Genomic DNA, 21106 nt, shown 5'->3' on the forward strand with positions numbered 1-21106 from the left:
TGTGCCTTCCCGGTGTGGTGGCCAGACACTATAGCATCCTGTATAAGCCCTAGGGGCAACCGAGTATCAGTAGGCCTGCTTGTCTTATGGGAAAGGGGGCTGTTATAGGTGACACAGAAGCTAGCTATAGCTTCTGACCACCTGCATTAGGGGTAAGCGTGACAACCAGACACTTGAAGCAAGTACCTAAAGGTAGTCTCATTCTCCCTCATAATTTAAGCCCTGCTCCGTTAGAGTAGTGGAATGAGAACTCATATAACCAGCAAACAGTGTAGATGGGTGACTATACCATGCTTGGGGAAGTGAGCTAAATGTGCAAAGTGACAGTAATACTTTTAATCAGTTTAACATATCTTTTGCAAAAACGTATTGGAAAAAGTTAAAAAGTATAGCATTCTCTACCATATGATGGAGGGTCTAAAAATGAAATAAAATAATTTCTACATGTGTTTGGAATGTTTTGTGGGTGAAAGAGCTACTTTTGTTCAATCCCATGAATAAAATGTATAATTCAAGTCACCTCATTGATGAATTAGAAATATATCAGATCATGCTTTGATTACACGTTTTTCCCTTTTTTTGCATGTACAGTACGAAAATAGAGCCTACCATATTAAATCTGAGTCATGTATCTCTGAAATAGATCCAAGTGTGTTGGCACAGAACAGATATCTTTCATTTATTACATATGGTGTAAAGGAAGTCTTCTATAAACAAAATAGTGCCTGGCTGTAGCTTCATATTATTATTAAGCTGTAAAATGTAAATCATTTTACCAAGATTTGTTTTCAGAACTAAGCTTTTACGTAAATAGGGAGGCCAGAACAAAGAAATATTAGTAAAACTTACTCTGAGCACCTATCTATAAACACGGATGTGTTGCATCCTGGGAATTGGGAATGTCTATGTTTGTGTTCGGAGCAATAGGAAAAAAAGCAGCCAACTATGAAAATAACATCACAGAAGATTAGACAGTGGCCTCTGTGTCAATGTCCTCAATCATTTATGGTCACAGAGTTCTAAGAATTCCAATTAGAACAAAACATACTTTACTCTAATTTGGCCTTTCATGTCTTTTTTTGTAACACATTATGATGTATTAAATGTTAACTTTATTTGAAGCAAATGTAGAAATTACTTCAAATCATAGAAGCCTAAAAAGTGGATTTTTGAAAGACAAATAAAATTAAAGCAATATCATATTATATTAGAAGTAAACTATATTAAATACAAATATATACTATAGGGTGTATTTAAAAAAAAAATTCCCAGTGAAAGTGCATATACCTTTGTTCTGTGTGAATGGGGCAAAAAATAAAATAAAAATGACTGTTACTAGGCTATTTCCTGTGCTGGATGAATGTTTATCACTGATTAAAAAAAAAAAAAAAATATATATATATATATATATATATATATATATATATATATATATATATATATATATATCACCCTCTACCAATAGGTAGGTGCTAGTAAGGGTTATTTTACTAGGATTTTCCAGCCCAGGCAAATTTAGGCAGGCCTATGCTGCAAGCTAGGCCTGTCTGTTTTGATCTGGGGGCTGGGAGTGGTTAGAGTAGCAGTGGGTGTGATCACCTGCACTTCAGTTCTGAGGTGCCTTCCCTGCTTCCAGGGAGAATATTCTGGAAGAGGGGCTGGGCCTGGGTCTGGAGTGGCAGGCAGCTTGTGTGTGAGCCCTGACCAATCCCCAATAGGTATCCCACACCGTAGGATATCACAGGAGAGACTTTACTATGTTAATGGTGATCACTGTACAGTTTGCCTGCTTTCAGTTCCAGCTCTATGACGCAGTTTTAAAACTAAACCTGGACAGTGCCCACAATTCACCAGCGCCTGCCACCAGGCGTCACTACAGCGCACACTGTCTGAAGTCTGCTTACAGTTCCTCGCACGCTTAACCAACTAGCATGTGGGCGGAGTCACGCCCCAGAGGAGGACAAAAAAGAACCAGACACGAGGTGGAGGAAGATGGCGGAGGGTGATTGGAGGATGCCCGCTGTGCAGAGTTTGCTTGAACTGCAGGACCGGGTGCTAGTTGACACTGGCATCCGATTGTAACTTTTTGGGAGACTCGCCTTGGGAGTGATCGGAGTCAGCGACTGGGCCCGGTGCAGTCACTGTGGGGATCCACTAACCCACTTAGGGCCGGTGCATCAGGAATCAAGATACTACATTATTCATCCGCTCACAGGACTATGCACGCTGCAGCCACAGGATATTCGGAGGGCCGGAAAGGGCCAAGGATCACTTGCCAATGATGGAGAGGAGCGTCTGACAGGTGCGTCTACCCCAGAATTCAGGGACATAGGAGGAGAAGAGACTGCTGTGGAGACATGTGGCCTGGCCAGGGGCCCGGAGGCTACAGGAATCAGTGTGCAGCCTCCGGTTGATATCCTTGAAGAGCCAGCTCCAAATAACACCCTTGCTGTGCCCATCCGGAGGGAGCCTATGCTTCAGGAGGGAGTACATTCAGGTAAGCTGGATGTGGTGAGCAAGGGCTGGGTCATAGATTGGGGTTCACCCAGAGTGTTGGCGAGGTTCAGATCAGTGGAGAAGTTGTTTTCCTGGTCCTCTCCTGAGGAGGGCTGCAATGAGGAAGAAAGGGAGACCTGAGATTCCCCATCTGTTAATGCCCCATCTGAAGCACTGGAGGAACCACAGTCCCCAGCATTGACCCCAGCGCAAACCAGCAGAACTTTTTGTAATCAGTCTTCCACTACCCAGACCAGGGCACCCACCTACAGGCAATGGGTCATCGAGGCCCCAAATGCCTGTGTCCTGCCGGGAAAAGGGAAAATTAAGGAATTCCCCCGACTTTCAAGATTCCAGCGGGAAGTGCAAAGGAGGGTAGCCTTGGAATGGGGCTTTGATTACCCCTATGTCCCAACCCAGACCATGAACATCATAGTTAGTTAATGGGGACAGTGGGAGCATGATATGGTTTGGGACTTTCTGCATGTCCCCAAGCCACTCCAGGTACCAGAGAATGATGCCTGGGCCTGATTCAAAGACATCAAGCAGGAGTGGAGCTTGGGGTGTGCCATTCATAGAGACTGGGTCTTGATTGTGAAGGCGGGTCGGCCTACCAGGGGCCATTCAGTCTCAGTCAGAGGGGAGGGGGATAGTTAGAGGAGATTGCTGGATCCCTGCTTTTATGTGTGAGGAAGGACTGCTGTGCTGTGCAGCCCACATGGAGCCGGCCACTAGGACTGCAAGAACAGGGCAGGGCCTGGGTGGTTTTCCTCAATGACACTTTTCAAATTTTTACAGGGACAGCTTTTGCCCGCCACCCAGGGTGCCTGATAGGAGGATAAGTCATCATGGACACCAGGGTGCACTGTCCCTGTTAAACCTTCCTGCTACCTGACATTCGGTTGGGGCCCCTCCACCTAGGAGCAACCAGAAGGTTTTCTTTTGATATTGGCATGTCTGTTTAGGCTGCACTCTACAGGAGGTCTCTTAGACTCATTTTGAGGGAGTGACAGTAAAAGCAGAAGACTGCATGCCACTTATGATACATTAAAAAAAAATGTGTTTTATTCACCAAGTAAAGGATGATAACCCCCTCTACCTGGTGAATGTTGTATAGTTAGTGTATAGATAGACTGTGTGTATGTTTTGTCTTCTCTTAGGAACACGGGGATGGGACGGCTGTCCATCCCCACAGTGGGACAACAGATGAAGACCTGTGGTAGGCATAGTATTCCTAGTCCGGGAGTAGTGTTCTGTCTCCACTTGTATGGATGTAGCTACAGGTACCTGTAGGTTAGGATGTGTGTGTAAAATGTACAATGTAAATATATGACCAAAGTGTATATACTATATTTTTGAACTTTTAAGCAAAATTCCCGTCCAAGTGTGTACCCTTTTTCCCCATCCAACCAAATTGATGGGAGGCCCTTTACTCCTGGGCCCAGGAGGAATTTTTGTAAATTCTTTTCCAAAGCTGAGGGCAGCTGTGATTTTTGGTGGGGGTGAATGTAGCACCCTCTACCAATACATAGGTGCTAGTAAGGGTTATTTTACTAGGATTTTCCAGCACAGGCAAATTTAGGCAGGCCTATGCTGCAAGCTAGGCCTGTCTGTTTTGATCTGGGGGCTGAGAGTGGTTAGAGTAGCAGTGGGTGTGACCACCTGCACTTCAGTTCTGAGGCGCCTTCCCTGCTTCCGGGGAGAATATTCTGGAAGAGGGACTGGGCCTGGGACTGGAGTGGCAGGCATCTTGTGTGTGAGCCCTGACCAAGCCCCAAATAGTATTGGCAGGGGGTGGGTCTCATATATAAGCTGAGGTGATATGCCACTTGAGGAAGAAGTCGGCTGAGTGAAGTGAGGAACGGCATATTAGACAGCAGCAGGAGGCCACCCCATCAGGTCCGATCGCAGGAGAAGGCCCAGGGAGAGCTGTGAGGGAACATTGCCTCTACACGATCATTGGCAATGTCTCTGTCACCACACAGTCGGTGGCAAGGAACTCCTGGAGCAGAGGGGCAGGTGAAGCTGTCGGTACGCATGGTCCAGTCAAGTTCCTCATCAAGGACTCAGGGCTGTTGGAAGGTCGGTGAATGTTACCAAAGTGGAGGGCTGGAGGTGCCAAGGAGTCTGTGAGGGAACTCCGCTTTTATACGGTAATTAGCAGAGCCTTCATCAAACACGGTGGATGATGGGGGGTCCTGAATCAGAGAAGAGACTGTGGGGATCTGTGTCAAGTCAATGTGGCCTGCTGGCACATGATTTGCAAGTTGGGCTGGCTGGGAACAGTAGTCCATTATCCTAAAGACTGCTTTTAACCTACTAGGCAAAGAACCAGAGCCTGTCTAGGGGTTTATTCAGAGTGGACCCCTATCACTTAAAAGAAGAGGATGTGACAGTCAGTGAAATAGTAACCACAAGTTCTGTGCAGGAGTAAATAAGTTTTGGGCAGGAGGAGAGTCAAAAGTGATGTCTCTGTCCTTCACAAGGTGATGGTAAGAGAACTCTTAAATGTAATATTCTGCTGAGGTTGAGCAAAGGAGGAGCAACAATCTGCATGGAGATGCAGGAGGAGATTCGTACTTAATTCAATTTGCACATTCAAGCTTCTGGCTCTAATTTTATCAAAGTGTACTAAAATCCTAAAAATATGATGGCAATGATTTATCCTATGGGCATTCCATTATCCAACCCCTATCCAAGTTGTACCCCCCAATAAAACAACAAAAACAAAACTTGCAAAAGACTGTTCATTGTCTCTGGAAGTGATCTATGAAGTCTGTCAATGGGGTGATTTGGCAGATTGTTTGTTACTAGCTGCAACACGATGGCTACACTTTGCTACAATGTAAAGTAGTGAGTGTACAGTGAGTGTACAGCTTGTACAACAGTGTAAATTTGCTGTCCGCTCAAAATCACTCAACACACAGCCATTAATGTCTAAACCGCTGGCAACAAAAGTGAGCACACCCCTGAAGTGAAAATGTACAAATTGGGTCCAAGGTGTCAATATTTTTTGTGGCCACCATTATTTTCCAGCACTGCCTTAACCCTCTTGGGCATGAAGCACAGCTTTACAGGTTGCCACTGGAGTCCTCTTCCACTCCTCCATGGCGACATCACGGAGCTGGTGGATGTTAGAGACCTTGTGCTCCTCCACCTTCCATTTGAGGATGCCCCACAGATGCTCAATAGGGTTTAGGTCTGGAGACATGCTTGAAAAGATAGAATTCGCATGAAAATATGGAATAAAATATTTACAAAAATTTGAGTGGTGTACTGTTTATATATATATATATATATATATATATATATATATATATATATATATATATATATATACACACATATATATTAATTACATTTAGCCTCTAGATGGTGATATCATTGAAACTTTTTATGATACTGATGAGCATATACAGTAAAAGGCTGTTAAAAATGTCGAATTCTAACTGTACACATATTGCTGAAATCAAAGACTGTGGTGTAACGAAAATGTAAGCATAGGATAGTTTTGCCTTAGTGAGATGTGATGTGATCTGTGGAAGTAGTGTAATTGTAGATGTAGTTTAATTATGGGTTATTGAAAATATAGTATTCTATGTCAGTCATGCACATATGTTCTTTCATTAGCATTTGAAAAGGACAGAGCCAATTTTTTAGGATCGAAGTGACACCTAGATGCCAAAAAAAGTTCCCATTAGAGTAAACATAGATTACCACCTTCCTGAGGCTTCAAAGAAAACTGCTAGTCATTTTTGCTACACAGATCCGCAGGGGGCATAAGCAAGGCCTGTCTACAAACTTTGATTAATATCAACAGATCTAAGGAACCTATTTTATCTCTCATAAAAGCTAAAATATTAGCGGCAGAGAGATGAAAATAATTCCTTTTGATAGTACACGTGATGGGTTACGTGTACATGTAACTCTGTATTTTTAGCATGTGTGGAATCTTAGAGAACCACACAAAATCGTTATATGGCACCTGATTGCGGCAGGCAGGCAGTGATTGGTACTGTCGCGATCGGACTGATGCGCTGGTATCGGAAATCCTATCCATGACCCAGCAATCAGCGTCGTTCTGGGCCAATTCGACTTTGGTAATTTCAGAACACAAAACATCCTGTGGGCTGAGACAGGAACACCCCCCAGGGTTAATTGGCCAGGGGCTAAAGTCCAGCCCACATCCATATTTCAATAAATTGGGTAGCCTGAGATATGGACATTGTTCTTCCACGAAGCCAGTTCGAAACTGGGGAGTTCCCACATGTTCCAGTAAGCGTCTACAAAAAGGATAGACATTGGTAAAGTTCATTTCTGTTTTTATCCTTTCTTATTTTCATAGCAAATTGCCAATTGTGTGTCTTTCTGTATTTTTTGTATTTTTTTTGATAACTCTTTTTCTTTGTACATCTTTTATGCACTGCCCACTTTCGGGATATTAAATGATAAAATTAATAAGTGACTTCTGTGTACTAAGATCGCTAGTGCCTAATGCCGCACACACACGAGCGGAATGTCTGGCAGGAAAGGTCCGACGGAACGATTCCGTCGGACATTCCGATCGTGTGTGGGCTTCATCGGACCTTCATCTGACCTTTTCTGTCGAAAATTCAGGCGGACCTAGAAATAGAACATGTTTCAAATCTTTCTGATGGACTTGATTCCTATTGAAAAATCCGTTCGTCTGTATGCTAGTCTGACGGACCAAAAATGACGCAAGGGCAGCTATTGGCTACTGGCTATGAACTGCCGTATTCTAGTCCGGTCGTACGTCATCATGTTCGAAATGATCGGACTTTGGTGTGATCATGTGTAGGCAAGTCCATTTAGTTGGAACTCCGTCGGAACTCTGTCGCAACTCCGTCGAAATGTCCTTCGGAGTTCAGTCCGCCGAGAATTCCACTCGTGTGTATGCGGCATGAGTGTCAGGGCTGCCTCAGCCCTTCCTTCTCTGAGCTGGCCGCTCAGCTGTTGGCTAATTGTCAGCTCTCATCTCTCTCCACAGTTAACCAGCTGTTGTGGATGTGCTCGTCAGTCCCGCCTACTTAAAGATCTTCAGCTCACTTCTTTCCTGCCTTCACCTTGGTCACATTTTAGTAATAAGAACGGTATCATTAGCAGTAATCAGCATGGATTCATGAAGAATCATTCTTGCCAAACCAATCTATTAACCTTCTATGAGGAGGTGAGTTGCCATCTAGATAAAGGAAGGCCCGTAGACGTGGTGTATCTGGATTTTGCAAAAGCATTAGACACAGTTCCCCATGAACGTTTACTATACAAAATAAGGTCCATTGGCATGGACCATATGGTGAGTACATGGATTGAAAACTGGCTACAAGGGCGAGTTCAGAGGGTGGTGATAAATGGGGAATACTCGGAATGGTCAGGGGTGGGTAGTGGGGTTCCCCAGGGTTCTGTGCTGGGACCAATCCTATTTAATTTGGTTATAAATGACCTGGAGGATGGGATAAACAGTTCAATCTCTGTATTTGCAGACGATACTAAGCTAAGCAGGGCAATAACTTCTCTGCAGGACGTGGAAACCTTGCAAAAAGATCTGAACAAATTAATGGGGTGGGCAACTACATGGCAAATGAGGTTCAATGTAGAAAAATGTAAAATAATGCATTTGGGTGGCAAAAATATGAATGCAATCTATACACTAGGGGGAGAAGCTCTGGGAGAATATAGGATGGAAAAGGACCTGGGGGTCCTAGTAGATGATAGGCTCAGCAATGGCATGCAATGCCAAGCTGCTGCTAACAAAGCAAACAGAATATTGGCATGCATTAAAAAGGGAATCAACTCCAGAGATAAAACGATAATTCTCCCACTCTACAAGACTCTGGTCCGGCCGCATCTGGAGTATGCTGTCCAGTTCTGGGCACCAGTCCTCAGGAAGGATGTACTGGAAATGGAGCAAGTACAAAGAAAGGCAACAAAGCTAATAAAGGGTCTGGAGGATCTTAGTTATGAGGAAAGGTTGCGAGCACTGAACTTATTCTCTCTGGAGAAGAGACGCTTGAGAGGGGATATGATTTCAATATACAAATACCATACTGGTGACCCTACAATAGAAATAAAACTTTTTCGCAGAAGAGAGTTTAACAAGACTCGCAGCCACTCATTAAAATTAGAAGAAAAGAGGTTTAACCTTAAACTACGTAGAGGGTTCTTTACTGTAAGAGCGGCAAGGATGTGGAATTCCCTTCCACAGGCGGTGGTCTCAGCGGGGAGCATTGATAGCTTCAAGAAACTATTAGATAAGCACCTAAATGACTGCAACATACAGGGATATATAATGTAATACTGACACATAATCACACACATAGGTTGGACTTGATGGACTTGTGTCTTTTTTCAACCTCACCTACTATGTAACTATGTAACATCACAAGAAACCATCTCCTGCGTTCCTGTTTAAAGACTGGTTTTGCTGACATCCCTTCTGGCTCCTTATCCTGCTTGCTGTTTCTCTACTTGGATCCCTGACTTCTGGCCTGGCTGAATACTCAACCTGGCTACTGAACTTTGGCTTGGCTGACTACCCGATCCAGTTACTGGACTCTGGCTATGCTTTGACTACGCTTACTCTATTTACTTTTTTATTTTTATAATTAAACAAGTGTGATTTTACTGTCCTTCTGTCACGGTTTGGTTCATGGTTTCTGACAGTAGGCAAAGGCCATGAATTCAGAAGATACAGTCAATCCACTTGTTGGTAATATTTTTTCCAGATTGGATGAGCAAGATCACCGCATGGATCAGTTTGCCATGGTGTTACAAACGATCCTGAGTCACACGGCTCACCTGGAATCCCCCACTGTGGCTGCTTCAGTACAACCTGAGTTGCAGGCCGCCCCTGCTGCTGCGCCAGTCTCTGTGCAGGCACCCGCCTTGAGTATTACTGCTATAAGAGGTATGTCTGGTTCCTCCCCGCTTCACCAGCAATTTGGGGGCGATCCATTTTAATGCAGAGGATTTCTCAACCAAGTTGAGATATACTTTAAGATGCTGTCCCAGGCGTTTCCCACGGACAGAAGCAAAGTAGGGTTCATGATATCTTTGCTTTCTGAGAGAGCCTTGGCCTGGGCTATCCCTCTATGGGAGACGCAAAAACCTGTTGTCTTGAGTTACCCTGAGTTTGTGGTCTCCTTTAAAAGGGTATTTGACGTTCCTGCACCCTCCGCTTCTGCTGCCAAGTGCCTCATGTCCATCAAACAGAGTACGAGAACTGTTGCTGACTACGCCATTGAGTTCCGTACTCTGGCAGCAGAGGTTGCTTGGAACAATGAGGCCCTCGTGGCTGCTTTTTCTCATGGTCTCTCAGATTCCATCAAGGATGAGATAGCAGCCCGAGATATACCCACTGAGCTGGAGAGTTTGATCTAGTTTGCCATCCTCATTGACTCCAGACTCAGAGAAAGACTTTCTTTTAAGGAGCGCTTGCGGAAGCCTCCTGTACGTTTGCCTCCAAGCTTTGCAGTTCCACCCATGCCTCCTGGTACCAAGTCAGTCAGTGAAGATGAACCCATGCACTTGGGCTTCTTGGGTCTCTCTGCGGATGAGAGAGAGCCTTTAGGAGGAGGCAGAGATTGTGCCTTTATTGTGGCTGGGCAGGTCACTTTTTTAAGTATTGTCCTACCCATCCTGGGAACACCCGAACCCTGAGGTCCTGTCATGGACAGACCTTAGGTGGTGTTGTGTCATCCCCAGTTATCCAGAAGGATAAGCCCCTGGTTTTGGTCACCCTTTCTTGGGCTAAGTCGTCTATCGAGGTACAGGCTCTAATCGACTCTGGGGCTGCAGGCCTGTTCATTGATGCTGCCTTTGTATCAAAGCACTCAATTCCACTGCAGCTGCGTGACACTCCACTTGCCATTGAGGCTCTTGACGGGAGACTTCTACAGCCTGCCCATGTGACTCATGAGACGGTTCCATTGTCCATGGCCATAGGGGCTCTTCACCATGAGATAATCCAATTCCAAGTGATTTCCTCTCCTAAGTTTCGGCTGGTTATTGGTTATCCTTGGTTACAGAGGCACAACCCCTCTTTTGATTGGCTCCATGCTGAGGTTCTCTCCTGATCATCACAATGCAGTGAAACATGCTTCCGGAAGGTAGCCAAGGTCATGTATACCTCTTCACTCTCCTCCCTGCCAGAGGAGTACCGTGATTTTAGCAATGTCTTTGACCTTCAACCTGGTGCCACTCCCTCTCGTGGCCGGGTTTACCCTTTGTCGGTCTTGGAGGATAAAGCCATGGAGAAGTATGTTACAGATGCACTTTCTCGGGTTTCATCCACAAATCCTCGTCTCCTGCTGGTTTCTTCTTTGTGAAGAGGAGGAGCGGTGAACTGAGACCTTGTATTGATTAAGAATGCCTACCCGATCCTGTTGATTACAGAGTTATTTGATCGCCTCAAGGGAGCAATGGTTTTCACTAAGCTTGATCTGAGAAGGGCTTACAATCTCGTGAGCATTAAGGAGGGCGACAAGTGGAAAACTGCGTTTAATACCAGAACAGGCCATTATGAGTATCTCGTAATACCTTTTGGTCTTTGTAATGCCCCAGCAGTTTTCCAGGAATTTATTAACGATGTCCTCTGAGATTTGTTGCAGTAATGTGTGGTGGTTTATCTTGATGATATACTCATATTTTCCAAGTCCCTGGAGAGCCACCACATAGATGTCTGCCATGTGCTTCAGAAATTAATAGAGAACAATCTCTATTGTAAACTGGAGAAGTGTGAGTTCCACTGGGAACAGGTTAAATTTCTGGGCTGTGTAATTTCCACTGCTGGTTTTTCGATAGACCCAGAGAAACTTTCTGCAGTCCTACAGTGGCCTCGACCTGTGGGGTTACATCCTCTGCAGCATTTCCTGGGTTTTGCACAGCTATTATGGGAAGTTAATTCATAACTTCTTGTCTCTGGTCAAGCCCCTGACTGATATGACCAGAAAGAACGGTAACCTACAGAGTTGGTCTCCGGAGTCCATTAAGGCCTTTGAAAGTCTCAAGGCTGCCTTTGTTTCTGCTCCTGTGTTGGCACATCCTGATCCTACGTTACCTTTTATCCTTGAGGTTGATGCTTCTGAGACTGGTGTTGGCGCCCTTCTGTCTCAACATCCTACCTCTGAGAGTGCTACGCATCCTTGTGGCTACTTTTCCAAGAAATTGTCACCTACCGAGTGCAATTACGAGATTGATGACAGAGAGCTGTTGGCAATCATTTTAGCCCTGAAAGAATGGAGACATCTCCTCGAAGGTACCACTGTGCCGGTTCTCATTCTTACTGACCATAAGAATCTCACATTCTTGTCTGAGGCGAAACGCCTCTCTCCCAGAAGGGCGCGATGGGCTCTTTTCTTGTTAAGTTTCAATTACATTGTCTCATTCTTACCCGGTACTAAGAATGTAAGGGCTGATGCCTTTTCACAACAATTTTCCTCCACTTCCAATTTGGAGTCAGTTCCGGTTCCTATGATTCCTCCTGATTGTATTCTGGCTGCGGTTCGCATCAGTCTTACTTCTCCTTTGGGTGACAAAATTCTTGCTGCTCAGGTTGATGCTCCTCCTGAGAAACCTTGTGACTGCTGCTTTGTCCCAGAGTGCCTCCGTACTGCCGTGCTCCAGAGTTACCATTCTCCCAAGGCAGCTGGCCACCCTGGTAAGAATCAACTCGTTTGGGCCATTTGCCAACAATTCTGGTGGCCTAGTCTACGTGCTGTTGTAACTACCTTCGTAGCTGCCTGTTCTGTGTGTGCTCAGAGTAAGACTCCACGACACCTTTCAGTGGGCCTCCTACAACCCATACCCAATGGAGAGAGGCCCTGGACCCACCTGTCTATGGATTTCATTGTGGAGTTGCCCAACTCCCAAGGCAACACAGTTATCCTTATGGTGGTTGACCGGTTCTCAAAGATGTGTCATTGTATTCCACTTAAGAAGTTGCCCACTGCTAAGGAACGGGCTTCCATTTTAGCTCGGGAGATCTTTTGCTTACATGGGCTACCCAAGGTGATTGTCTCGGACAGGGGTAATCAGTTTGTGTCCACGGTTCTGGCGAGCCTTTTGTGCACAGCTTGGAATTCAGCTTGCTTTCTCCTTTGCGTATCACCTGCAGTCTAATGGGGCCGCAGAACGAGCCAATCAGTCCTTGGAGCAATTCCTACGTTGCTATATTTCTGACCATCACAACAACTGGTCAGACCTATTAGCATGGACAGAGTTTGCTCACAACAGGGCATTGAATTCTGCTTCCCAATTATCTCCGTTTATGGCGACTTATGGCTTCCAACCTTTCCCGTTGCCTGACTCATTTGTTCAGCAGAGTATTCCTGCGCTAGAGGCGCATCTCCGTGGTCTTCGTTCCACTTGGGCACAAGTCCAGGAGGTTTTACGTCATGCTAATGATAGGTACAGACTCCATACTGACCGCAGATGCCTGCCTGCGCCTTCTTACCAGGTTGGGGACAGGGTCTGGCTGTCATCTCGCAACCTCCGACTTCGTGTTCCCTCACTGAAGTTCGCACCTCGGTTTATTGGGCCTTTCCATATCCTTTGCAGGATTAACCCAGTGGCTTACGCGTTGGACCTTCCTCCTAGTATGTACATCTCTAATGTGTTTCATGTCTCCTTATTGAAACCGTTGGTCTGCAACCGCTTTACCACCTTGGTGCATGTCCTCACCCTATACAGGTTGAGAACCATGAGGAGAATGTGGTACAATCCATTATTGACTCCCTTAGGTTCCGTGGGCGCATACAGTACCTGGTGCATTGGAAGGGGTACGGTCCGGAGGAACGCTCCTGGGTCTCATCCTCGGAAGAACATGCCCCTGCCCTCCTCCATGATTTCCATAGATGTTTTCCCCTCAAGCCCGGTGGTCCTCCGAGGGGGAGGGGTCATTGATGAGGTGGGTACTTGTCAGGGCTGGCTCAGCCCTTCCTTCTCTGAGCTGGCTGCTCAGCTGTCGGCTAATTGCCAGCTCTCATCTCTCTCCAGGTTAACCAGCTGTTGCGGATCTGCTTGTCAGTCCCGCCTACTTAATGATCTCCAGCTCACTTCATTCCTGCCTTCGCCTTGATCACATCACAAGAAACCATCTCCTGCGTTCCTGTTTAAAGACTGGCTTTGCTGACATCCCTTCTGGCTCCTTATCCTGCTTGCTGTTCCTCTACTTGGATCCCTGACTTCTGGCCTGGCTGATTACCCGATTTGGTTACTGAACTCTGGCTTGGCTGACTACCTGATCCGGTTACTGGACTCTGGCTATGCTTTTACTACGCTTACTCTGTTTACCTTTTTATTTTTATTAATAAACAAGTGTGATTTTACTGTACTTCTGTCTTGGTCTGGTTCATGATTTCTGACACTAAGTACTTGGTCTAAGTTACGTGCCAATCAGTATGCAGTTGCACTGTGTGTTGGCAGATTGCATGCAAATTGTACGCTAACAGATATGCCAGACGGAGATCTGTGTGTGTGGTGGCTCAGCAGACCTGTGGACAAACTGTTGGGTGGTGGCAGGCTATTGTTTATTGTGTGACTGGTGTGTGGGTGTGGGGACAGTGGGAAGAGTGATAAACACCGGGGTTTAAGCTTGCAGTATAGCTGAAGGAACCCTAGAAGTGTGTGCTAACTGCTAGACTGCTCCCCAAACCTTAGAGTGCACCAGATTGTATGTAAGATTCGTATCTGCCTGGGTGTGGTCAGCTAGCTGCATTGGAGTGGGGTCTCCTTCTACTACTGGCCAAAGGTAGTGCGGGCTGTGAAGGTACCACAGCCAGTCTTACATGCTCAGTATAAGCTCCCCCTTATTCCCTTAGTTCCTCATATATCCCAGTCACGGAACACACGACCGTGGTTAGCTACTCACCGTGGGCATGCGTAATCGTGACATGTGGGATTGATTTACTAAAGGCAAATCCATTTTGTACTACAAGTGCACTTGGAAGTGCAGTTGCTTTAGATCTGAAGGGAAGATCTAAAATGAGGGGAAGCTCTGCTGATTTTATCATCCAATCATGTACAAGCAAAAATGCTGTTTTTTCTTTTCCTTGCAAGTCTCCCTCAGATCTACAGCGTCTGCACTTCCAAGTGCACTTGCAGTGCACTTGTAGTGCAAAGTGGATTTGCCTTTAGTAAATAAACCCCTGGGTGTGTTATTAGAGTACCATTTCAAAATAATGCTTTTCTTTGTTAAGCTAAAGGTGATTTAAGGAGTCATTGTAATCATTTGATGAAGATTTTTCTTTTGTTTGTTCACTTTACCACATTTGAATCGAAAAAAAAAAAAAATCTAATGTTTTAGATTCAACTGATTCAAAATGTATCAATTTGAACGCTTCAAACCGAAAAAAAACCTGAAAATTTAAAGAAAATTTGAAAAAGACATAAACGTCTAGACATCTAGTTCTGAAATTATGGGCACTAATATAGAATTGACCACACATACACACACACACCTACCTTTTTAGCCATAACAGCCTCTACTGTTCTAAGAAAGTTTTCCATAAGACTTTTTTCTCTGCATTCGATATCCTCCATACCAAACTTATTAAACCATGTTTTTACAGACCTGGCTTTGTGCACAGTTTTGCTGGAATGGAAAAAGGCCTTCCCTTGTTAGTGGGTTCATGTTGACATTTGTTATTTGGTGACGAGAACATCTGAGAGAACAAGATGGAAATCTTTTATCGAATTAGCAAGTTTCTAACAGTAAATATGATCTTTGTTTGTAAAAGTCAATTCACACCAAAACTGAATGTCAAAAGCAAACATTTTTGAAGGACTTTCAAAAACATTTGTCAAGTCAATGAATGCATTGATCAGAATTTAACTACAAATGTTTGTATGAATGTTCAGTCAAAAATTTACTAATGTATGGCCAGCTTAACTGCTAACAAAAGATTGGAAGTACACGATTGTCTAAAATGTCATTGTTTGCTAATGTTTGTCAGTGGAAATGGCTCAAGTGTGTGCTTGTATCTATGCACCTGGTTTTGTAATGGGGTGTCCAACAATTTTATATAAATGTGAGAGTCAGGTGTCTTCTATCTTATGACCAACTAGAGTAAATATGGTTGAAACCTCAGCATATATTTAGACAGCAATTTCAGTGAAGGACAATATGGCTGGTTAAATCAAAAAGAAAAAACTGCGCTTGGAAAAAGAAAAATTAAAGCTGCGATTATAAGTGTGGCACACCAAAAACAAGATAATAAACAAAAAACCGCGCTAAAATAGTAAATTACTAAAGTATGTGTAATCTTAGTATAGTCCGTGTAGTCCCATAAAAATGTCCACAGAAAAATGAAGAGAGTAGTACTTTTATACGTAATTAGCATGAAAGTTCATCCAATGTGATAAATAATAAAACGACAGTGGATCTGGAAAAAAACTCCAAAATGTTGCGCTTACCAGACGTAAGCCAAATAGAGGCAAATGGCTTAAACCCAGCCTGGGCCTTTAAACGGATGAATCAAGATGATCGCACTCGTCTCATATGCCCAGTCCATAGAGGTATTTATCCAAAAAAATATATATATAACACAAACATAGTGTAATACTGACAATTATAAAGCACTCAAAATGGGAAAAAAGTGCAACACTCAACAAAAAACTAATCATTTGTGTCATATATCATCCAAAGTTGACACAGCAACTAAGGGTGGTAGGTGAGTATCATGCAATCATGCAAAGAAATAAAGTGGGGTGAATTATATAAAAAGAGAATTAGCAACACCCAATATCTGTTTGATAGAATCAGGTAATAGCAGGGCTGTACCAAATCACCCAAAATTAGATTTTGGCAAAAGAAAAAATGTGAACGTGAAAGAAAAAAAGAGGAAAAGAACCCTTTACGAGCAGCACGTCACATGCACAGGCTGCTTACCAAATGGCAAATTCGTATAGGCAATGTTCCACACAACCCAACGTGTAAAATAGAATAGATTGGCACCAGCGAACCTAGGGGATATTCTGCTTACCAGACATCCTTATAGAGTAGACAGATGAGATGGAGCACAAACAGGCTCCTATCTGGAGCGGCGTAGACACGTCCTGGCCAATCAAGTCCAAGCTCAGCAATGCATATAAAGTAAAGGATAGCCAATAGTGTGATACTGTATAATCCGGTTTATTTAAATAAGAGTAACACTTACATTCAGAGAAGTTAAAAACAGCAAACGTGGTGACGTCAGCACGTCCCTCCCAGACACGTTTCGTCACACCCTGACGTTTTCAATGTTTGTGTTATATATTTTTTTGGATAAATACCTCTATGGACTGGGCATATGAGACGAGTGCGATCATCTTGATTCATCCGTTTAAAGGCCCAGGCTGGGTTTAAGCCATTTGCCTCTATTTGGCTTACGTCTGGTAAGCGCAACATTTTGGTGTTTTTTCCAGATCCACTGTCGTTTTATTATTTATCACATTGGATGCACTTTCATGCTAATTACGTATAAAAGTACTACTCTCTTCATTTTTCTGTGGACATTTTTATGGGACTACACGGACTATACTAAGATTACACATACTTTAGTAATTTACTATTTTAGCGCGGTTTTTTGTTTATTATATGGCTGGTTAAATGCCTGAATATGAGCCAAACATGATAGGGCTGCAAAAAATAGCACAATTAAGGACAACAAAATTAAAGTGGTGGGGATTGTTATATAATTTTACATTATATGTTTTTTATTGTTACAGATTTAAATAATAATTCATTGAGCATATATAAAAGAATATATAAATCTACTATTTTAACCAATTGACCAGTACATTTACTGCAGCAGGAAGGCATGGGCAGGCTGGATGATGTACCTGTACGTCATCCAGCTGAGGGGCGTGCAGCATTCCGGTACCTGGCCTCTTTGAGCAGCAGGGGGATCATGTGATCACTATTTTATTCATAACACCTCTGATTCCTATAGTGATGCTGTGATTGGCCCACTCTATCACATGGAACCTGGGCCAGTCACCGCACCCTGTACCATGTGATAGCTGTGGGCCAATCACAGCACACAATAGTAATCACAGCTGTTATAAATGTAACCCATTCATGACAGTTCAAAACATTACTGGTACAGTAATCATCACTGTAACAGTAAAGTGTATAAAAAAAAAATAACCTAATCCCCCCCGAGTAGTACAGTGTCACTTTGGTGACACTGAACTACTCTAATGAAAGTATGTAAAAAAAATAATAAGAAAAAATTGTTTTTAAAAGAAGTAAAAAAAATGTTTAAAAAATTGAATGAAAAATGATTTAATGAAAAAAAATCGCATACTGGCACATTATGTGAAATTTACCTAAAAATGAAGCCTTTCATGAAGCCTTGTCATCGCTGGAGCTACCATCTTCACCCATCTTGCTTCTGGGTTCGAGGACTCCAGCTCTGTGACTGGCCAGAGCCGCGATGACATCACTCCCACGCATGCTCATGGAAGCTGCCGGTCACGGCACCGGGCTATAAAGGAACAGCATGGGTGGCCATTTCTTCAGAGCGCATGCACCAGTGATGTCACTGGCTGCATGTACAGTACATATCTTCTAAACGGTGCACGTTTATGAGATATTTAGACTACCTATATTATAGGTAAAATTTAAAGATGTAAGTTTACTTCCTCTTTAAGCGCCTTTAAGAAATTAGTAAGGCCATCGGTACATCAGGACTGATGAGTTTTCAAATATATTTACCATACTTTGTAGACATTATAACTTTCACACAAGCCAATAAATTCATGGCTGCAGCAGATCAGCCGAATTGCCTCCCCTCCCGCTGCTGTTCCTTTGGTTAGCCCAGTACTGTGGGAAATGGCTGGTATCACTTCACACAGTGGAGATGGAGGAACATCCGTTTCCTTATCCTCTCAGTCACTAATGAAGGCAAACGGGACAGTGATTTTGTTGCTTCCAGTTTCAGAGCTGTAACAGCCAGAGAAGAAGCTGAAGGAGCAGTATCTATGTTTGATTAGCTGCACTGGAGAGCAGGGGAGACCCCTAATGTTTCCATAAAGAGTATCTGTCACATGCTCAAATCTATCACATAGGGGCTTGTAAGCCCCCCTTGTGAAAGCAATAAAGTTAAGTGAAAAAAAAAAAGATAAAATAAATTGATAAAATAAATAAAATTAATGAAAAAAATGTAAAGCACCCCCCATCCCCCCGTGCATACATGCAAATGTAGGTACCACACAAATATGTTGACAGCGATTGCATCACATACAGTATGTCAGAGTAAGAGCAATAATGCTATGGCCAGCTTTCACAATTTACTCTACATATTACTCCTAGACTGTAAGCTCTAATGAGCAGGGCCCTCTGATTCCTCCTGTTTTGAATAGTATTATAACTATACTGTGTGCCCTCCATGTGGTAAAGCGCTATGCAAACTGTTGGCGCTATATAAATCCTGTATAATATAATAATAATAAGCTGGAAAGGCTTTTTAAGTGTCGCCTATGAAAAAGTTAGTCACCATTTTACAGGCACGCACAGTTTTGAGCGTTAACGTGTCCAGTATGTGTTTACTCAATGTAACATCATGTTTTATATTTTACACAAAAAGAAATGGGTAATATATCATGTTTGTGCATACTAAAATTTATTTTAGTGTATTTTTTCTGAAAAGTTACATTTGATAATCGGCTTTGCAACTATTATGCAATATAAAACATTGAAACATCCACCATTTTCTTTCCATGGCCATTGATTTCAGAAAATATATAATGTTTTGGGGTAGCTAAAAATTTTATAGCAAAAATGATGATTTTACCATGTGTTTGAAAAATGAAAAAATTGCCACGGACAGCAAGTGGTTAAGCACACTGAGTGCTGCTTCTGTATAATTTTGTAAGTTTTTGTTTTGGTTATCATCACCCAGCGCAGTATTATTTTACTCTTTTAAATGCATGCATACATATTGTGACATTGGGGAAATTAAATCAGTTGCGCAGAGCTTTTAGTGATTTCACACCAACCAGGAAAGTGCAACTTCAGGGCTTGATGATTTATTTTACTTTCAAATAAACGCAAAGTTCCTTACTTTAGGATTTCCCATGTAGAGATTTCCATCATCACTTCAAATACATGAAATAAATTATGCTTAGCCTCCTGGCTCACTCCTGCAGCAACGTTGCTTAGACCTCAAACTCAGACCTCAAGTAAAGTCCCTCAGACCCTCTTACACATCACTTCTGTATTCATGTGCTCTTCAAGCTCTCCCAGCTCTCTGGGCACTCTCAGTCCTCTAAACTAGCTTCATTGTCTTTACTCTCTCAGTGCTCCATACCCAGAACCTTCTGTCTCCTGAGTACAGCACACCTGTCTCCTAACAGGAACCCTGACCTACTGTCAGGCATTTGATTATAAGGTTTGTGCACACCTGAACACACAGCCTGCTGATCTCTAACAAGACCTTGATACTGGGTTAAAGGCTTCATCCAACCCAATACTCTTTGAAGGCTTTGGACTCCGGATCCCAATCGGGGAATTACAAGACCCAGAGAAAACTAAAAAGGCAGTCTTCTCTGCTCAAAATGAATATTCTGCAGCTCCACATTCTGCATTCGCGTGAACCCTGTGTTACTTTTGCCTACTTTTACACAGTGGCAGGGCCTCACACAGCCACAGTAACATATTCTATTCACTTGTACAAAAAACTGACAAAACTGACATTTTGGGGCACATAGACTGCTTACTTTACATGGGAAGTAGCAATGGGATTTTCCCTGCTGACTTCCATCATTCAATTATGTGCAAGTAAAAATACAGCTTTTTCTTTTCCCCATGATAGGGTATTTTTGCAAAGGTAAATTGCACCACATTCACTAAGCTCTAGACAAAGATTTTCTTGCACAAGGCAACTTTCCTTGCAAAGTAAACAGTCTATTTACTTGTAGTAGATATATCCCCACACATTGAATGGGTTGAAACTAAAGCAATTTAGCAAAATGGAAAATATTTTAGTAGCAATAGTGATGCCCTCATAGCTTTCATTCTAATAAAAAGAAAGAAAAAAAGAGCGCACCAGCCTAGTGCATTATCCTTGACAGATTTATTGATTAAAAACAAGATAAAATCTACTCACAAAGGTAGAAGAAAAAATTGCATTTGTATATGGCACAGCGGCGATTAGTCCAATGGTAGCAGTTTTCCAGGTCCCAGGAAGGAGGCGTACGGACTACTGCTGGCTAACGCGTTTTGAAGGTTGCCCTTCTTCATCAGAGCCTTAGTAGTGTTAGTCTCCTGCTGGTTTTTATACATGTGTCCATCCAAACAAGACTGGTCAGGTTGGTTCAAAAGGCTCCTCCCTTACTTGGTGGGCGGTTCTCTGAGAGGGGTGGGCCTAGGCTATGTTGTTATTATTAAAAGGCTATAGTGAAAAAACTTTTTACGTTTAGTGTGATTTTAGTCTGATTTAATCTTAATTGTAGTAGTTACTAGTTCTAGTTCTGGTATTTTAATTTTAATTTTAAATTTTGATTTATAATTAATGTTTAGATCAGCGGCCATGCATATATTTGGGAGTGCAAACATCTACCAACAAATAAATTAAAATAGTCTAAAATAGGCCTGCCAATACTGTTACAT

Source organism: Aquarana catesbeiana, linkage group LG02, assembly GCF_042186555.1.
Source record: "Aquarana catesbeiana isolate 2022-GZ linkage group LG02, ASM4218655v1, whole genome shotgun sequence".
Lineage (NCBI taxonomy): Eukaryota > Metazoa > Chordata > Amphibia > Anura > Ranidae > Aquarana > Aquarana catesbeiana.